Below are 21322 nucleotides of genomic sequence, written 5' to 3'. Positions count from 1 at the left end.
AGAGATCGTCTGTAGCACGGGAGGACAAACCACTGGACAGAGAAACGCTTGGTCCCAGCAGAGGCACGGAGAAGGGCAGACAGAGTGCGCCTCCACGTCCGCTGAAGACGGCGGATGAATGCCTCTGCAGGTGGAACGCCAACCTGCTCCTCCTGGGCAGGAAACAGTGGAGGTTGGTAGCCGAGGAAGCACTCGAAAGGGGACAGCTGAGGACGGATAAGAGTTTATGGCGGATTCGGCTCAAGGTAGCTGCTGGCTCCACGCGGTTGGGTTCTGGGAGACCAGACAACGCAATACAGTCTCCAGCTGTGGGTTGGCCCACTCGTTCCGGCCATTGGTCTGTGGGTGGAATCCTGAAGACAGACTCACAGAGGCACCAGGAAGAATACGGAATGCCCTCCAGAAGATGGATGGGAATTGACAGCCCCTGTCTGACGTAACTTCTACAGGCAAATCATGTAATTTAAAGACATGCAGTACTAGTAATTAGAAGTTCCCTTGGCAGAGGGGAGTTTATGTCAAGGAATGAGGTGTACAGACTTGGAGAAACGATCAACTACTGTGAGAATGGCAGGTTTACCATCTGATGGGGGAAGACCGGTGACAAAATCCAGGGCAATGTGGGACCAGGGTATCCTGGAGATGGACAGGGGTTGTAACAGACCAGCGGCTAACCGGTTATTCTTGTCTTGAGCACAGGCGGAGCAGGCTGAGACGAAGGTGCGGATGTCATCGCCCATGGAGGGCCAGCAGAACCGCCGACTGATGAAGGCCTGAGCACGCTTGGTTCCAGGGTGACAGGATAACCGGGAGGAATGACCCCACTGCAATACCTGTGAGCGGACAGAGCTGTGAACATAAACACGGTCAGTGCGGCATTGACTCGGGGCAGCCTCGCTCTGCCGAACAGCTCGCACAATGGATTCCATGTCCCATTGCACTGCACCCACGGACAGTGAGCAGGGAGGATAACATCGGGGACCTCGGTGGTTTCAGAGGAGGGTAATCTTCGGGATAGGGCATCAGGTTTTCAATTATTGGAACCGGGGCGGAAGGACAGAATGAAATTGAATCTTCAGGAAAACAGGGACCAACGAGCTTGACGGGAGTTGAGACGCTTGGCAGTTCGGATATATTCCAGATTCCTGTGATCAGTCCAGACAAGGAATTGCGCCTTTGCTCCCTCCAGCCAATGCCTCCACTCCTCCAGAGCTAGCTTCACATCAGCTGCTCCCGGATCGCGAGATCACAATTCCGCTCAGTGGGAGTGAGGCGGTGAGTGAAGGAGGCGCAGGGCTGGACCTTCTCATCCTTGGCCGAGCGCTGAGAGAGAACAGCCCCTACACCAATGTCAGACGCATCCACCTCCACAATGAACTGCCGGCCGATGTCGGGTTGAATCAGGATGGGGGCAGAGGTGAAACGTTCCCTCAGGGCAGAGAATGCTTTTTCGGCAGCAGGGGACCAGGAGAATCTGACAGCCGATGAGGTAAGAGCAGTGAGTGTCGCAGCCAGTGGACTGTAATTTCTGATGAAGCAGCGATAGAAGTTTGCAAAGCCCAAGAAGCGTTGCAACTCCCGATGAGCTGAGGGTCTGGGCCATTCGACCACCGCCTTGACCTTCCGTTGGTCCATCTGAGTGGAACCGGCTGAAACTATATACTCCAGGAACGAGACTGTGTTGCGATGAAACTCACATTTCTCAACCTTCAAAACGATTTGGCTCTCCAGAAGGTGCTGGAGAAATCTGCGGACGTGACATGTGTGTTCGGCAAGGGACTTGGAACAAATCAAAACGTCGTCGAGATACACAAAAACGAATTGGTTCAGCATGTCCCTGAGAATATCATTCACCAGGGTTTGGAAGACGGCCAGACAGAGCGGCATGCTCAGCTACTCGTAACGGCCTGAGCCGGTGTTGAAGGCCGTCTGCCACTCGTCGCCTTCACGGAGCGGACAAGATGGAAGGCGTTACGGAGATCAAGACTGGTGAAAACTGAGGCTCCTTGTGGTAGTTCAGATGCCGAGGTCATGAGCGGAAGAGGGTAACGGTTCTAAACAGTGACTTCATTCAGTCCCCGGTAATCAATGCATGGACGCGAGGAGCCGTCCTTCTTTTCAACAAGACAAAATCCGGCACCAGCCGGGGAGGCAGACGGCCGGATGAGGCCTCCAGCCAGAGACTCTTGAATATACTTATTCATGGCTTTAGGTGAAAATACAAGACTGAAATACACTGAGCAATAAACAGAGCGGCAGGTGATAGGTGGAGCACAATGGGACACAGGTGGCAGCAATACAGGTAATAATGAGAAACAGATGAGAGACGGAGTTCTCAGTAACACAGGGGCCGGAATAGAGCAGGAACACATGGCGATACAAAACAACAGACTGACAGCTAGGGGGAAGCACACAAAAAGACAAGTTCAACTGGAGATACTGACATGTATATAAATAACCTGGATGAAGATGCATATAGGTGGGTTAGTAACTTAGCCAGGATTTGTGGAGCTTTGGATTAGTGTAGAAGATTTGCAAAGAATGCAACATGTTGTAGATCGATTGCAGATAAGGGTTGAGAAATGGCAGATGGAGGTTAACTACGATAAATACAAGGAGACTATACACCTTTAAAGACAAGATCATTTTCAGTGCTACTGAGCAGAGAGATCTTGGGATGGAAAGCCATTACTTTTTGCAAGTGGCTATGCAGGTCGATGAGGTAGTTAAGAAGACTCATGGAATGCTTGTTTTCAACATATGAAGCACTCAGGTCAAAGTCAGGAGATTAAGCTGCAACATTTTAAAACTCTGGCTCGGCCACATCTGGAGTATTTCACACAGTTCTGGTCATCCCACTATAGGAAGGATGCTGATATTTGGGAGAGGGTGCAGAGGAGATTTACCAGGACGCTGCCTGGTTTAGAGGGCATGTGTTGTCATTAAAGTCTGGATAAACTTGTGTTGTTTCTTCTAGAGAGTTGAAGGGTGATGGAAGATCCGTTAGAGGTCTATAAGATTATGAGAGGCATAGATTCAGTGGAAAGACTCTACCTGTTTCCCAAGGTTGAAATGGTTAATACCATAGGGCAGGCATTGACGGTGAGAGCGGGTAGGCTCAAGGGGCATGTGAAGGCAGTTATTTTAATCAGTGAGTCAAAGATGCCTGGAATGCGCTGCCCTGGTTTAGTGGTGGAGGAAAATATAATAGAGGTTTAGAACAGACAGTGTAGGTAGGAAGGATTAATATTTGTGTGTTTTTGCTTTGATTTTTAGCTGGCATGTCACAACACCAAGGACCGAATAACCTATTCCATGTTTCCAGTAATGCAAAAAAAACAAGTTTGTCTTTTCCTACCTCCTCACCACAAAGTAATAGTTATGTTGTGATTATGCGGGCAATGGGAAATCATGCCTCTTGCGCTTCTTGATTTCGTCACAGAGATTCAGTGTCAATCAAACCCGACTCTTTCCTCTGGTAGACATCATCACAAACTCGGTTCAATATTTGCCTTTACTGGGGTCTTCCTCCTCCTAACACAAAGGTTAAAGTTTATGGTTGTTAATATGCTACGCTGATGGGGTTGCTACTTGTGATTGATGTGGGGGTGATGTTGAATTGTAGTGAATGACAGCTGGGTTAGTGTCTATAGGTATCTATAGGAGGGGGGGCGTCGGTGATGTTAAGGGGAGGGATGGTAAATGGAAATGCAGCCCTCCCCATGGGGAGAGAGGGGCGTGGAACGGTCCTGGTGTTAACTAAGCTTGTTCGTGGGGCTGTGGCCAGGCATAGTCGGGGTGCGGTCCGGGTTTTAAGGGTAAGCTTGTGGATGTCTATATGGGGCTGGAGGAAAGAGCGTGTTGGAGTTTAGTGCCGGGAGATATGTGTGGCTGGGGCAGATAGGGTTGTGTAGCCACTTTAATCTGGCCCGTGCCTTTCACTAACCTTGTCGAATATCACTTGGCTTAATTAACCAGTGTGCACTGTACTGTCTAGCTTTTATGGGATTTGTAGGATGGGGTGTAGGCTGTGATTACTCGGGAGTGGGAAGATCATGTCTCTTGTGTTTCTTGATCACGTCACTCGAAATTCTCTATCATGCAACACTGTCATTTTGCTCTGGCCCACGCCTTCTTTAAATTGGACCAATACTTGCCTTTATTGGGATATCCTTCCGCCTTAACACAAATTTTATAAATTATGGTCATGAATGTGCTGATGTGATGAGACTACGACTTATGATTGATGGGGGTTGATATTGGATTGTAGAGAATGAGCTCTTATGTGTGGGTTAGTGTTGATAGGATTTGCAGGAGGCGAAAAGGCGTTAGGGTTGTGAGATGGAGATGCGGGCCTCCCCATTGGCAGAGAGACGGGAAAATGGGACATGGTGTTAAATATGTTCGTTTGTGATGCCAAGGTTAGTCAGGGAGCAGTAGGTGTATTAGGATGTTAGGATTACGTTTAAGGGTAGGGTTGGGTGATCTATATGTGTGTCTGTGGTAGATAGGGTTGTGGAGCCACATTAATCTCCCCCTTTCATTCACCTGGTCCAGCACCACTTGGGTTCTATAACCGGAAGTTCATGGGGACACACCATCAGTAATGTAACCTGGGGTCTTTGTGTCTTTCGGGTTTTTAATCACTAAACACCCTTGGGCAGGCGACCCGGCCAGAACTGATCGCCCGGCTTGTGTTACACCCGTGGACCAAGGTAATAAAGACAATGTCTGTTCGAGGTTTCACATATCTTAGACCTCGTTATGAGTTTTTTACCGTATGGGGAGTGGAATGTTTTGAGGCCTAGTTATTAGGCTTAATTTCAAAGTGAGATGTAACTTCCCTGGTTTAAATTTACACTGGTTTTTATTTTGCACCGGGGTGGGTGGGTTCGCGTGGATTAAATTAACAGAGTTTACTGGCGACTCAGTGCCTTTCCACCCTGTCACTTTGAGCTTAGTGGTGAATAGTTTTGTGAGCTCCCAAATTGGGTTTAACTATCTGGTTCCCTATTGTTTCTTGGTATCACGCCTTTTTGATTGGTATTTCGTGAGCCGGCCGATGAAAAGCGTGCCTCTGTTTGTCTCGGTTGTGATTGTGCTGGCAGTGGGAAAAGCATCCCGATTGTCCTTCTTGATCTCTTCTCACGAGATTCCGTGCCACACAACCCTGCTACATTGCTCTGGCCCATGCATTAGACTTATTCAGATGAGGATTTAGGGACAGGGATGGGGATTTAGAGTTCCAATTATGATTCAGAGTCAGAGCCGCGAAGTGTTTCGGGTCTGATTAGCGTTCAGGGACGGGGACATGGAAGGTTAGAGGTCCTATTATGTCTAGGGTCAGTATGTGGGAAGTCAAAGGTCATATTAGCGTTTTGAGACATGGTTGTGGTGGGTTAGAGTTCAGGTTAGGGTTTAGGGACAGGTATGTCGGGTATTGGAGGTCAGATTAGATTCGAGTTTATGTTAAATGATGTGGGGTTTCCGAGGTCACATTAAACCTTCGGGACAGTGATTTGGGAATTTACTGCTCTGATTCGGGTTTCGGGTCAGGGATGTGGTGAATTAGAGATGAGTCTGGCGTTTACGGACATGGTTATCTTGGGCTGGAAGTCAGTTTAGGGTTTAGGGTCAAGTCTGTGGCGTGTTGGTGGTCAGATTAGATGAGGGGTTAGTTTCAGTGAGGTGGAGTGCTGGAGGTCAGTTTAAAGTTCAGCGAGACTGATCAGGGGATTCAGAGATCAAGTCAGGATTTTGGGAGATTGATGTTGGGATTCAGTGATCATATTAGGGTAAGGTGTAGGGATGCGAAGTTGTGAGAATCCATACTTACGTTTGGGATCAGGGAACTGGTGAGCATAGGACAGGCTGGGCTTTAGAGACCAGGATGTGGAGAGTTCGGTCAAATTATTGTTATGGGGTGGAGGGGGTTAGTGATCAAGTTAGCATATAATTAGTGACTGGGTTGTGGCAGAGTGGAGGTTATGATTCAGGGGATGGGATGCGATGCTGTGAGATGTCGGATTTAGTTTCAGGGCAGGGGTACGGGGGGTTAGTAGACAGCTCAGGGTGAGGGATAGGTTTGTTAAGCGGTTATAGATCCGATTGGGTTTAGTGACAAGAATGTGTGTGGGAGTTGTTCAGATTGGGGTAGTGAGACAGAGATGTGTGAAGAGAGAGAGGTCAGAATGTGGTTCAGGGACAGATGTCTTAGTGGAGTTAGACGTCAGATTAGGGTTTGGGGACCGAGATATGGGAAGTTAGGTTCACATTAACATTTACGGTCAAGGATGCGCAGTGTTACAAGTCAAGTTAAGATTTAGGGGACTCCGCCTCACGCTGACGAACATGTAACCATTTAACCATATAACCATACAATAATTACAGCACGGAAAAAGGCCATCTGGACCCTTGTAGTCCGTGCCGAACGCTTACTCTCACCTAGTCCCACTGGTCCGCACTCAGCCCATAACCCTCCATCACCCTCCATGTAAGACATAGTATCTCTCTATCGGCCTTTAATCTCTCATTTTTCCGACTTTAACTTTGAAGTTTCAACTTTATTCAGTCGGATCTGTAGAGCAACAGTTATAATTATGTCTACACTTAGAAGCACTAACAGGAACCCGGACCCAGGCAAACGGAAAGCCTAAAAAAAGCTGCGAGTTCTTGGAGGAAACCACTTGGGTAAAGAGATTAGAGTCTCAAATCAGCTGTATCGGCACTGAAATAACTCAACTAAAAGAGAAATTTCTTCCTTTTGAGGAAAAAAAATTGACTTTCTGAGCCTCGATCTTAAAGAAGTTATTCGAAATCCGGCTGACCTTTCTTCTCGTTTGTAAAAGGCTCAACAACGAATCGTCGACCTGGAAGCTCGGTCGCGTCGGAACAGTATCCGAATTGTTGGATTAATAGGGAAATCAGAACCTGCCGACACACTTGATTATAATCAAGGCATAATGTTGTGCGTTTTCTTCGTTTTGGAGACAAAGACCGCATTGTTAAGCTTGCAAGAAAACAAAGGTTGTTTCAATTTCAAAGTTCGGAGATCCGCTTTTTGAAGATTTTCCAAGTGAAATTGTTAAGAAGCGTGCTGGATTTGCTCCGGTCATGCGTTCAGCTTATCAAAAAAAGCTCTACCCATCGTTCCAATACCCAGCTAAATTAAGGCTTTTTGTCAAAAATTCAGGGGTTCGTATTTTTAATGACCCAGCCGAAGCATTGCGTTTTATTAACTCTCTGCCTGACGAGTCTGAAGCCTGAAGTTTGAATGATTTACAAATGTTTGATTATCTCGCGACCTAAGGGGTGGTGAAATCGGAAGATTTGATGGTTATAGAAAGTTTTTACCTTAAAATGAACCTTTATCTCTGAAATGGACTGGTTTGGATGGTTTTAACCTTAAAAGACAAAGCGGGACTGCTGATGAAAGACTGTAGATAACTTTGAACCATCTAGATTTTTTTTTCTGTTTGTAACATTTAAATGAATCAATTGTTTTTTTGCTCCGTATGCTTTTGTAAAGGTCTTTTTTTAAGTAATTATCTGGATCTCTTTAGTTTTTAAAGATAGATTCGATAATTTAAAGATGGCGATTGTTTTTCATCTGTGCAAATATTTCAAGATTTTTTGGACGTGTTTTTCTTTGCTTATCTAATGTTATGAAAGTTATTCTCAAAATTGAAGGTCGTATTTCTTTTTTAAAAAAAAAACGCTGTTCCTTCCAAATCAACTACATTGAATTATATGTCGACTGTAATGAGTTTTATATCCGGAAGAAGGAGACAGATATTACTTTTTTCATTTTAACTTTTCATTTAGGCAGGTGGAATTATAATTGCTTTGTATGCATTCTTTGGGGCTTGCGTCAATCGATATCAACATTCTTTTTCCCGGGCTTTGTAGTTTGGTGGAATTTTTTTCTTTGTTTTCTTTTCTTATTCTTTGTCCCTATTATGGAATCCCGGAGCGTACGCTAATTATTACTAAAGTTGTTTATCTCCGCTATTCTCGACTATCTTATCCTGACATGCTTCTAACTACCTTTTTTAATGCAAAGTCTCATGATGATATTTAAATAGTTAAATGTTTTAAGTTGGAATGTCCGTAATTGGAACCATCCTATTAATCGCAAGAAAACATTTAAAACTATTAACCTATTCCAACCTGATATAATCTTTGCACAAGAGACACAAATCAGGCTATGTGATAAAAATCGATTTTTTAAATTTTTGAAGGTTTCTCAGTTTCATGCAAACGCTTGAAATAAAATTAGAGGGGTTTTTATTTTTATTGATTCCAATAATCCTTTTATCCAGGAGGATATTATAGCCGATATTAATGGTAGATTTTTGATAGTTAAAGGAACAGCTCATAACAGGAAAATGGTTTTGGTTAATACTTATGGACCAAAAGTTGATGATCCCTCATTTTTTAAGGCTGTCTTTGTTCTGTTACCTGATCTAAATGAATATATGTTATTAATGGGTGGTGATTTTAATACTTGTTGCAATCCATTAATGGATAAATCATCATCCAAACATCGACTCCCTAATCGTTCTGCATCACTTATTAATTCATTTTTAATTGATTATGGGTTGATTGATCACGTTTCAAAGTTAAATGCCTATTTACGTGGTCAGATTATTTCATATATAACTGAACTGAAGAAACAGACAAGAATGGAATTAGATAAAATCTCTAAACAGATTAAAGACTTAGATAACATCAATGCAACCTCTGCAAATGTTGTTTTGTTCAAAACAAGAGTGGAATTACAATCTCAATATAATTTATTATTAACTTATCCTATTGAAGGATATTTGCTTAAATTGAAAAGACAGTTTTATATTTTTGGGGATAAAAATAATAAGCGCTTAGCTTCCCTATTAAGGGCAACTAGGGCTAAAAGACAATTATTAAAGATTCGTAAAGAAAATGGAGATATAGCAAGTTACCATGAAGACATCAATAATATTTTTCAGAATTATTATTTCGATCTTTATAGATCTCAATTTCCTGTAGAATCCTCCAAAATGAAGGATATTTTTAGATAAGATAAAATTTCCTCAAATTACTGTTGAAGATCAACAGATGCTTGATAGTCCAATTACTGAGCATGAAATTCAGAAGATTATGATGTTAGCGCAATCAAGTAAAGTACCTGGACATGATGGTTATTCGGTAGGATTTTGCAAAATAATTGGAAGATTAGTTTTTCCATACCTTTTGGAAACACTTCCTGAATCCTTTGAGAAGGTTAGCTTACCTTCTTCTTTTTATAAAGCTTCTATTTCCTCAATATTTAAGAAAGTTAAAGATCCCACTGAATGTTCATCATACAGACCTATTTTGTTATTGAACGTGGATGAAAAAAATTCTCTCTAAGATAATGGCTAACCATTTGGAAAATAGTTTAACTAAAATCATCTCTATGGATCAAACAGGCTTTATTAAATGTCGTTCCTCTTTCTCCAATGTTCGGAGATTGATGAACGTTATATATTCATCATTATCTAAGGAACCCGAATGTGTTATTTGTCTTGACGCAGAAAAGGCATTTGATAGAGTTGAATGGTCATATTTGTTTAAAGTATTAGAAAAAAATGGTTTTGGGAATAATTTCAATAGGTGGATTCAAATGATCTATAAGAATCCTAGGGCTACGGTTAATACTAATAATTTCCAGTCGTCTTCTTTTTTTCATTTTCATTTGGTACTACACAGGGATGTCCATTAAGCCCTTTAGTATTTAATCTTGTACTGGAGCCTTTGGCCATAACACTCCGTGAAGCTAAAAATATTGATGGGATTTCTATGCATGGGACCATACATAAGACTTCTCTTTTCGCAGATGATCTTTTGTTTTTAATTTCGAACCCTGAGGAATTAATTCCTAATCTTTTGGAAATACCAAAAGATTTTGGAAAATTTTCAGGATATAAACTTAACTTAAATAAAAGTGAATTGTTTCCATAAATGCCCCTGTTTTATTTATAATGATATTCCATTTAGAATTGTTAATTCTTTTAAATATTTAGGTATTACAATTACTAAATAATATAAAGATCTTTATAAGGCTAATGTAGTTCCTTTAATGGACTCCATGAAACAACTATTTACTGGATGGAATCCACTTACTCTTTCTTTAATAGGTCGTATCTATGCCGTGAAAATGATGATTTTACCAAGATTTTTATATATTTTTCAAAATATACCTATCTTTTAAACTAATTTTTTTGAACAAATTGACTCTACTATTTCGTCCTTTCTTTAGAACAATAAAAGACCAAAATAAATAAGTATCAGTTACAAAAATCTAAAAAAGATGGTGGACTTGCACTTCCTAATTTAAGACTGTATTATTGGGCTGTTAATATCCGACAGTTATGTTTTTGGTTATATTGGCTCGATAGGAGCCAAAAAAAATTGGATTGATTTGGAGTTAAAAGCTGTCAAACAATTTTATTGAACCTCATTATTAGGAACTCCATTAACTATACAGCTCTTTGAAATTCCAAATTTAAATCCCTACCCTGATATTAAACAGTCTTTACGGATTTGGTTTCAGTGTCGCAATTTTTAAAATTTTAAACAACTTATATTGTCTAGTTCTCTGAAGCGAAATTTTTATTTAAATTTTCAACAACGCATTGCTGCGTTCCTAATGTTCTTTTTTTTCCTTTTTTTCTTTTTTTTGCAGTTATTGTTCTTTTAATTAGTTGGTGTTCTCTTTTTTTCTTTCTTTTCCTTATAATTTTTTTTCATTTTCATATATTACGATCAGATTTTTATCTTCAGCTTTATTAATTGTACTTATATCAATTCATTGAAATTTTGTATCATTGTATAGCTGTAGAAGATTATGTATCAATAAAAAGATTCTAAAATGAAAATGAAAAGTGAAAAGCACCAACTCTGTGTCTTGGAGAAAGAATGTACAACGTTCTCGTTTGAAGGTGTGAATAAACAAAATTAAACATTATTGTTATTTTGGGATTCCTTCGAGGGAGCGATTTTAATTGCAGATGACACAATTAATATAACTGAAAACAAATCTGAATTGTTTGTTTAGTGGGCTGTCACTTATGTGACTAACCATGTGGTGTGATTAATTGTCAGAGTGCACTTTCGTCTCCTGTATAAGAGCGTGCAAAGCAATCAGCTGTAGATATCGGCAGTTGGACTATTTTCAAATGATCACCAATCTACACCGAAAATGGGATATCCCGCAATTTACTACATTGCAAGTATTTACTATCCTGTACTGGCAGCGATTGGTATCCCTGGTCAGTAACTGGAATTCGCTACTGCTCTATATGTGTGGTTTGTTCTTGTAGCATTTGCTACAGATGGTTGCTCGTCTTGTGTGTTTCAATCTTGTTCAGGTTCAAATATATATTTTATTTTATGCTTTCATGTTTCTTTGGAATTGTTACTCGTTTCTTAAGTTCGGTCTGTTTGCTAATATTAACAATTGATTGAATGTTTATATCAATACCATTCTAGCATTCTTACCTTACTCGACAGCTTTACCAGCAGATATTGCACTAAATCTGATTCTGCATCGATGCAGAACCTCAAACGTTTAATAAATTAAAATAAGATCTTTAGCACTTCTCTCTCTGCGAGCTCTCCGGATTTTTTGGTAGTCTACCAATTCTTACTCTTCATCGTAACACAACATAATGTATATTTTTTCTCTTATTTGTCGAACTGTCTTTGAAATTCTCACGGTAACTTTGAAAACTCTTTTGTTTTACCATATTCTCCTTGTTTGGGCGGCTTTAATTTAGGTAAGCATTATTTTACTTCTTACATCCTTCTCACAACATGTGCGAGTTAAAATCTTTATGTTGCGTCTCTGTCGCTATGTAGAAGATTCAGGTTTATTTGCCACCTGTACTTCGAAGCCCGTAGTCCACTGCAAAATGTTATCTCCAAAGAAATGGTCTCCCTGAGTCCATTTTATTTCCGCAACATATAAAACCTTGAGCAATATCAGCAACAATGGTGGGACTGTCTAGATGTGTGGGTCAATAAAGCGCCCACCGGAATGTCTGTTGTCAACTGGAAAGCTGTGGCTCAACTGTTACTCTGTTCGGTCATTATCATCCAATTGAAGGACAGTGACGGAGCACGGACAAACAAGATTTCCATATTCCGAATCGAAGCCTGCCTAATCCGGCATAGGATCAGATGTCTGAGGTTCACTCAATCCGATTCAACATATTTCTATGCAAGTATAACAAGTATAAATGATCAGCGTTTAGGCGCATGAACCTAACTTTTCTTTGCTTCCTTGCAGTTAATTTAGTGGCGATTGTGATCCTGTCTCTGAGAAACTGCGGACTCTCTAAATGCATCTCCCGTTACCTGGTGGGAATGGCAGCAGCTGACTTATTGGGTGTTATTATTGCTGTTATACTCTCTGAGATCAATAATATTTATAGCTATGCCCTCCCTTTACTCATTACACCGGTTTGCGCCCTGACCCATGCCCTGAGGCTCGCAACCATGGACTGTTCTGTTTGGCTCACAGTGGCGTTCACGTTCGATCGCTGCGTTGCAATCTGCAGTCAAAAGCTGCGGGAACGATACTGCACCGAAAGAACGGCGACTATTGCGATTGCAATTGTGGGTTTAGGAAGCTGTGCAAAAAGTGCCCCATTATATTTTGCGGTAGAACCCTACCTTATCATTGATAACGTGCCCTGGCGATGCATTTTGAAACCGGAATATGTTACTTTACCAATGTGGAAAGCATACCAGCTGTTTAACACCATCACGACACCTTTACTGCCGATCGGTTTGATTCTAATTTTTAATGCTTTAACAGTTAGTCATATCATCGCTGCAAACAGAGTTCGCCGGGGGCTCAGGAACAGCGGAGAGAAAAAGAATGATCCAGAGGTGGAGAACCGGAGAAAGTCAATACATTTGTTGTTCGGTCTGTCAGCCAATTTCATATTGTTGTGGATCCCCTTTATTGTATATACTATGAACTGGCAAATTGAGAATTACTCTTACACTGACAGATATTTGAACACCCCGACGTATATCCTGCAACAGTTTGGGTTCATGTTGCAGTTTCTCTCCACCTGCACCAACACGTGTATCTACACTCTGTCACAGAGGAAATTCAGGGCGGAGCTGAACCATGGAGTTAAATATCTGGTTACATTAAATGGTCGGTTCTGTAAGTAAAACGCAAGTCCAATTGAAAGCTCTGACGGGAGTTCAAGCCTATTTCTATATTACTTATATCTGGTAAATGTGCCTATGTTCCTTCAGCCGACTGAGCGAATGTTAGTAGTTTGCGGCTTCCAGTGAGGTCAGCAAAATTAATTCCATTGTGTGGAGGAAGAAACAGCAAAAGGCGCTGATGCGACCGCAACATCAGCAGAGATTTGTATTAACTTTTTTGGATTAACGACCGAATCGCGACCTACGAACGCTGTGAAGCAAATATGATTTCTCTTACATTGGTAGAATTCTATTCTAATTTTCTGGACTATGGATCATTCCAGGGATTGCTGAGAAATGTGCCTGAAAAATGGAAAACCGGAGTCAGTTAAAGTCAGAAAGAATACCTACAACTTCCATTATAACAGTGCGAAATATGTGACAACTGCCTTTTCATTCACAAAGCGAGCGGTCCCTTCCAAAGCGGGAAGTTAAAACTGCACGATGCCCCAATATGACCCATAAATGGAGATGTGTAGCAGTCTTACTGATAGGGGACGGTATTAGGATGCAGCTGTGGATTTTATTTCTGTGTTACTTTTCCCCGTAATTAAAATGCCCACTCTGCAGAAGCGTTGAATCTAATATATTGTGTCTACTAATGTTATGGATTTAAAATATCGCAAATTGCGATCATCTTCGAATAGGACATGTCCAATGCTTCACCCGGCACGGTTGCTGAATTATATAGAAATCATAAAAAAACGTCAGCGTCAAGAAGCAGTCAAATTGCATCTTGACGGAGCATTCCTACCTCAGTTGCAATTCCTGTTCTGAACACTTGATGTCCTCGTACTTCCAAGCATTCCACACCGTGACGCGGTGGAGATGAGCAATGGGGCCCAACGTCTAGTGACATTATATGGTCGGCTCTGTGGATAAAACACAAATTCAACTGTAACTTTTCCTGGCAGATCAAATTAATTTCTATATAAATCATCTCTTGTAAATACGTCACATATTCTAGCAGCCTGGTCGCCGAAGCTTAGTAGCTCAGATTTGGAAACAAGATCTGAATCAGGCACAAAGTGACTGGTATATACTGTTACCAACGGGAATACTTACAACGAATAATAATAAAACTATTAATCACAATAAGAAGCAAATTAAATTAAAGAGGTGGTGCAAAAAGGAAAACGAGTACTGTTCATGCATTCAATGTCCATTTGGATATCTGATGGCACCGCTAATTAAAGTTTTCCTGCCAGGAGCCACAGAAACAGTGTGTTCTCGGAGAGTTGGCACGAATCAAATGAAACCATTCTATATCTGAATAATTTTTATAACAGGCACCATCGCCCCCAATCTAGGGTAGCGAGGGTGAACAGCTGGAAGTGTGCACATCACCGAGGACTTCGGATGGTTTGTATATCCCGGCTGTGTGGTTAAAGGAAAGCACAGCAGCGCCTCTTTCACCCCAGATCGGCAAGAGTCCCGAAATCCTAGTGATTTTCCACAGGGGCACAATTGAGAGCTTCCTCACTGGCTGTATCCCTGCCTGGTATGGGAGCTGTATTTCCCTCAATCGCAGGACTTGGCAGAGAGAGGTTCGGACAGCCCAGCGCAACTTCCCACGATTCAGGACATTTACAAAGACAGGTGTGTAAAAAGGGTGCGATAGATCACTGGGGACCCGAGTCATCCCAAATACAAACTGCTCCAGCTGCTTCTATTTAGGAAGACAACACCTTCATACCGTTTATGAGACATCGTACGGTCAGTCCTTGATGTCTAGTGAAATAAGGATAACCGTAATATAGTCTTCTTTGACGGGGACTGAATCTTGACAAAAACTCGCGATTTGAAGCAACAACATGACAGCTGTTTTGGTGAATGTTCTAGTTCCCTTTCGACAAACAAATATTTCCATCAGATATCGGCAGATGAAAACTCGTGTTTGCTTTCTGTCCAAATGTTTCTTGGCTCTCAAATTCAAAACCTGCGACAAGACATCCCTTCTTAGATATGGGCTCAATACTGTTATCAATACTCCAAGTGCAGCCTGACTACTGTTCCCTACAGACTCGGCATTATCTCCTTGCTTTCATATTCTAATTTCCTTGAAATAAATGCCAACATTGCATTTACCTGCATTTTCACAGACTCGACCTGTAAATTCACCTTCTCGGAGTCTTGCACGAGGACTGTTACGTTCCTTTGTACCTCTGATGCTTGAGCCTTCTCCCCATTTACATAATAGTCCGCACTACTGCTCCTTTCACCAAAATGCATAATCATACATCCCCAACACTGTATTCCATCGACCACATTTTGCTCATTCTCCCAATTTGTCCTTCTACAATTGCATTGCTTCCTCAGCACTACCGACATCTCCACTTATTTCATCGGCAATGAATGACACTAAGTCATCAATTCCCTTATCTAAATCATTGACGAGCAATATGACCTGCAGCGGTCCCAATACTGACCGCTGAGGAACATCACGAGTCACGGACAGCCAAGCAGAAATGCCCCCCTTCTTCCCACTCCAGCCTGTCAGCTATTCCTCTATCAACGCCCTGGGATTTTGCCTTGCTACACAGCCTCATGTGAGGCACCTTATCAAACTTTTTCTGAAAATCCCAGTATATAAGGTTCACTGCCTCTCCTTTGTCCATCTTGATTGTCACGTCTTCGAAGAAATCTAACAGGTCTATCGGGCAAGATTTCGGTTCGCAGAAACCATGCTGACTTTGATATATTTCATCTTCAGTCTCAAGTACCTGGAGAGCTCCTCTTCAACTATCCAACATGATCCTACCCCTTGAGGTTAGGATAACTGGCGTATAATTTCCTTTCGTTTCCTTCCTTCTCAAGCAGAAGAGTGAAATATGCAAATTTCCAGCCATGCGGCATCATCCCAAAACCAATTGATTCTTGAAAGATCTTAACCAATGCATCCGTTATCTGTTAAAGAACCTCCCTCAGGATGCAGGGGTTTAGTCCATTTGGCCCAGGTGACTTATCCACCATACGACCTTTGAGCTTGCCTAGTACATATTTCTTTGTAAGAGCAATGACACCCTCTCCTGTTTCACTGATACTCACAGACCCCTGGCACAATGATAGATTCTTCCGCAGTGAAGACAGATGCCAACAGTTTTGACCCCATATCTAAGAAAGGATGTCTTGCCGTAGGTTTTGAATTTGAGAGGCAAGAAACATTTAGCCAGAAAGCAATTAGTTACTACCATGGCGCTCTCAAACTTTTGACCTTTTCTTTCAACCTAACAGAAACATAAAGATTCTGTACCCTCAAAATTTCACTTTTAAATGAGCTCCATTTCTCTATTACATCCTTCCCATAAAACAAATTGTCCCAATCCACTCTTTCTAAGTCCTTTCGCATCTCCTCAAAGTTAGTCTTTCTCCAATCAAAAATCTCAACCCTGGGTCCAGTCCTATCCTTCTCCATAATTATATTGAAACTAACGGTATTGTGATCACTGGACCCGAAGAGCACCCCAACACGTACGTCTGTCACCTGACCTACCTCATTCCCTAACAGGATATCCAACACTGCCCCTTCTCTAGTCGGTACTTCTATGTATTGCTGCAAAAAATTATCCTGCACACATTTTACAAACTCCAAACCATCCAGCCCTTTTACAGAATGGACTTCCCAGTCTATATGTGGAAAATTAAAATCTCCCAAAATCACAACCTTGTGCTTACTACACATATCTGCTAACTCCTTACAAATTTGCTCCTCCAATTCTCGCTCCCTATCAGGTGGTCTATAATACGCCCCTATAAGTGTTACTGCACCTTTCCCATTCCTCAATTCCACCCAAATAGACTCCCTAGATGAGCCCTCTAATCTATCCTGCCAAAGCAGAGCTGTAATTTTTTTCGGACAAGCAGTACAACAGCTCCTCCTCTTCCACCTCCGATTCTATCACACCTGAGGCAACGAAATCCAGGAATATTTAGTTGCCAATCACACCTCTCCTGCAACCATGTTTCACTGATAGCTACAACATCATATTTCCAGGTATCAATCCATACTCTAAGCTCATCCAGCTTTCTTACAACGCTCCTAGCATTAGATGCATCCAAGAATCTCTCCACCTCTTCCCCTCTGTTTATCCCTAGCAATACGATCAACTTTATTATCTTTTTCTTCCTTCTCCCTTACATCTTCAGTCTGAGCGCTCCCCTTCTCTATCACCTGCCTATCCTCCCTCACACACTAGCTTTCTCTATTTGTGAACTAACCTCCTCTCCCCTAGTCTCTTCAAATTGATTCCCACCCCCCAACCCTTCTAGTTTAAAGTCTCCCCAGTAGCCTTTGCAAATCTCCCCTCGAGGATATTGGTCCACCTAGGATTGAAGTGTAACCCGTCCTTTTTGGACAGGTCAGACCTGCCCCAAAAAAGGTCCCAATGATCCAGAAACCTGAATCCTTGCCCCCTGCTCCAAACCCTCAGCCACGCATTTATCCTCCACATCATTCTATTCTAACTCTCACTGCCGCGTGGCGCAGGCAGTAATTCTGAGATTACTACCTTTGCAATCCTACTTCTCAGCTGCCTTCCAACTTCCTGTATTCTCCTTTCAGGGCCACTTCCGTTTTCCTACCTATGTCATTGGTACCTATATGCACCACGACGTCTGGCTCCTCACCCTCCCACTTCAGGATATCTTGGACGCGATCCGTAACAACCCGAACCCTGGTACCAGGGAGGCAAACTACCATCCGGGTCTCCTGATCGCGTCCACAGAATCGCCTATCTGACCCCCTAACTATCGAGTCCCCTATTACTACTGCCTTCCTCTTCCTTTCCCTACCCTTCTGAGCTACAGGGCCGGGCTCTGTGCTGGAGGCACGGCCGCTGTTTATTCCCCCAGGTAGGCTGTCCCCCCCGCAACAGTATTCAAACAGGAGTAGTTATTATCATGGGATACAGCCACTGGGGTACTCTCTAGTACCTTAATTTTCCCCCTCCCCCTCCTAACCGTGACCCACCTGTCTGCCTCCCGTGGTCCCGGTGTGAGCACCTGCCTGTAACTCCTCTCTATCACCTCCTCACTCTCCCTGACCAGACGAAGGTAATCGAGCTGCAGCTCCAGTTCCCTAACACGGTCCCTTAGGAGCTGCAGCTCGGTGCACCTGGCGCAGATGTGGACTTCCGGGAGGCTAGGAGACTCCAGGACGTCCCACATCCGACACTGAGAACAACAAGCTGCCCTCACATTCATACTTCCCCGTTCCTCAAATCAGTTAACTGCTAACTGCATATATAACATGGCTTCTCCGTAGAGTTATAATGAAATGGCTTATTTGTGGGTAACTGATAAGGTAATGCTCTGTTTAGTTGGAATGTTTGGGTTATAATTATTGACTACGGAGGAACTAACCAATGGTAGCGATCTTGTTCTCTCTGTATGTGTGGGAATCTGGAGTGAGGGCGCAGGATTTCCGGGAGGAGAAACGAAGAGGAGGGACGTGCTGGATGCGCTCTGGTCGACCACCGAGGTTGGTTGCAGGCGGCGGGTCGAGGAGGTCGGAGAAGATCGAATGGTGGACAGAAGGCTTCGATAATTGAGCTCCAGCAGTTGTGCACGAACCGATTGAACTGTAATAAGTTTTGGCTCTCTTTTCTTTCTTTTTATATTGTATCGCTATTAATTACCTAGTTCCAGTAAAATTTATAAAGAGTAATCTGTAAACGTACACTGTGTGCTTTCTGATATTGTGTGTGCGAGTTTGTACCAGTGTGCATTACACAGCATCCACGCAAACGGGAGACACGGTTGGGCGGGTGGACGGGTTTTCCCCGAGACAAATACAAGCCGATAGTCCTGGCCGTTACATTTGTGGGCTGCTCGTTCCAGGATTGAATTCTGTGGATGCTGTGTGACCACTGTGCCATACCACCGCACTCGCCATATCATCTGGTGACTGAGGACACTCCGTTCAGGGAGAGGTCACGGCGACTGGCCCCTGCAGATGTGGAAAACGTGCGGCAGCAATTGTGCAAGTTGAAGAAAGCTGGAATCATCACTGAGTCCCGAAGGCCCTATGCGTCCCCAATAATAGTGGCCCTAAAGAAGAACGGAAAGGTACGCATGTGTGTGGACTATAGGACCCTGAACCGGCGTACTGTCCCTGACCAGCATACGGTCCCGAGTGTCGAACACGCGTTGGCCTGCTTGAGTGGAGCGAATTTGTTTAGTTTGCTGGACTTGAGGAGTGGATATTACCAGATCCCGATGAGTGAGGCCGACAAAGAGAGGACGGCATTTATCCAGTTCGAACGGTTGTGCACGAATAAATTGAACTCTGATAAGTTTTGCCGCCATTGCTTTTCTTTCTATATTGTATCCCTATTAATAACCTAGTTCCAGTAAGGTTTATAAAGTGTACTCTGTAAACGTACATTGTGTGCTGTCTGATATTGTGTGTGTGAGATTGTACCAGTGTGCATTTCACAGCATCCACGCAAACGGGAGACACGGTTTGGCGGGTGGACGGATGTTCCCCTAGACATACACAAGCCGATAGCCCTGGGGGTCACATCTGTGGGCTGCTCGTCCCCGGATTGAATTCTGTGGATGCTGTGTGACCACTCTGCTTAAATAAAATGCAGTCGGGATGGCGGCAGCTGCTTTTCGGCGATGGTGCGCGGCTGCGAAGGTGGCAGAGCGCAATGCGTGCGTGCTGAGGGGGGTGGAGACTAGCGTACCGGATGAAGCGTTACTCCGAGGTTTGAGTGCGGTTAAAACGTTTGGCAAAGTGGAGATTGTATCGCGGAACTTTGATCAGATTTGGAAAGGTTGGTCAGTTCCCGTTCCACCGTGAAAGGCGAGAGCTCTGAGTTGGCCTCTGCACTTACCTCCTTAGCGAGAAGGGCAGAGGGGCCCGCCAGAAGTTAAGATTTTCTCGGGGATAACGCCCACTCCCGAGGGTGAGGAAGATTATGAGACATGGGTTGAGCAAACGTCACAGTTGTTGAGGGAGTGTCAGTGCTCGGATGAGGAAAAGAGACAGAGATTATTTGAAAGTTTGCGGGGAGAGGCGGCTGGGTTAGTGCGAGGTGTGAAGGTTAACCAGCCTTTGGCCACTCTGAAGGACTATATGGAGGCTTTGGAAAGTGCTTTTGGGTTGACTGGGAGATCCTCGGGGAGCTTTAAAACATTTATCAGGAGGAGGGTGAGAAGCTCTCTGTGTACCTTTTTCGGCTAGAGAGACAGCTTAATGGATTACGGCGTCGGGGGCCATTCGGGATGAACAGGTGGATCAGTTAAGGATGGATCAGGTATTTCGGGGTACCCAGGCCGAGGACAAGATTGCTTGGATACTCCAGCAGTCTTATAAAACGCGCCCTCCTCTGACGTTCGTTCAACTGATCAGAGACGTGAGGGGGGGGGGGGTGAGCGCGCGTTGAGGCCGCGGGAGGACACTGTCAGCAGGGTGAGATCCTCAGTTGTAGCCCCGGTAGGGATGGGAGAGGATCGGGCTCCACCCGGCAACTGATAAAGGATGTGGAGGCCGAGCTGAGGGCTGAGGAGTCGGTAGGGAGGGCTTCGCCCCCCAGAGGACGAGACAGCGCAGGATGCTGCGAGTAGCGGGAGGTCTGCGAGAAGGCGGGCGACTAATAGCGTGTGCTATAACTGTGTGAAAGAGGGACACTTCCGGAGAGACTGTGAGCGGCAGGGGTGTGCTATAACTGCGGGGAGGAGGGCTACTTCCAGCGGGAATGTGAGCGGCCGGAAGCCTCTAGGAGGGCGAGTCCCCGGGTATCCAAGAAGGGAGAGGTGTCGGGAAACCTAGAGGAGACCCAGTGAGGGAACGGCCTCGCGTCTCTCGGGGAACCCGTTCGCAGGAAATTACCAAGGAACCCACGAAATCAAAAGACTCTATTCCGGAAGGATTAGTGGAACCCCGCTCGAGCGTGTCGCTACGGATAGAGGGAATCTCTGCTAAAGCCATAGTCGACACCGGGACGCAGGTCTCGCTATTATATCGTTCGTTTTACAATCAGTACTTAAGGCGTTTGCCACTGTCCCCATTCCGTGCACTGGGGATTTGGGGCGTCAGTGCTAGGGATTACCCGTTTGAAGGGTATTT

Source organism: Hemitrygon akajei, unplaced genomic scaffold (assembly GCF_048418815.1).
Source record: "Hemitrygon akajei unplaced genomic scaffold, sHemAka1.3 Scf000034, whole genome shotgun sequence".
Taxonomy (NCBI): Eukaryota; Metazoa; Chordata; class Chondrichthyes; order Myliobatiformes; family Dasyatidae; genus Hemitrygon; species Hemitrygon akajei.
This window is presented reverse-complemented; position numbering follows the sequence as displayed.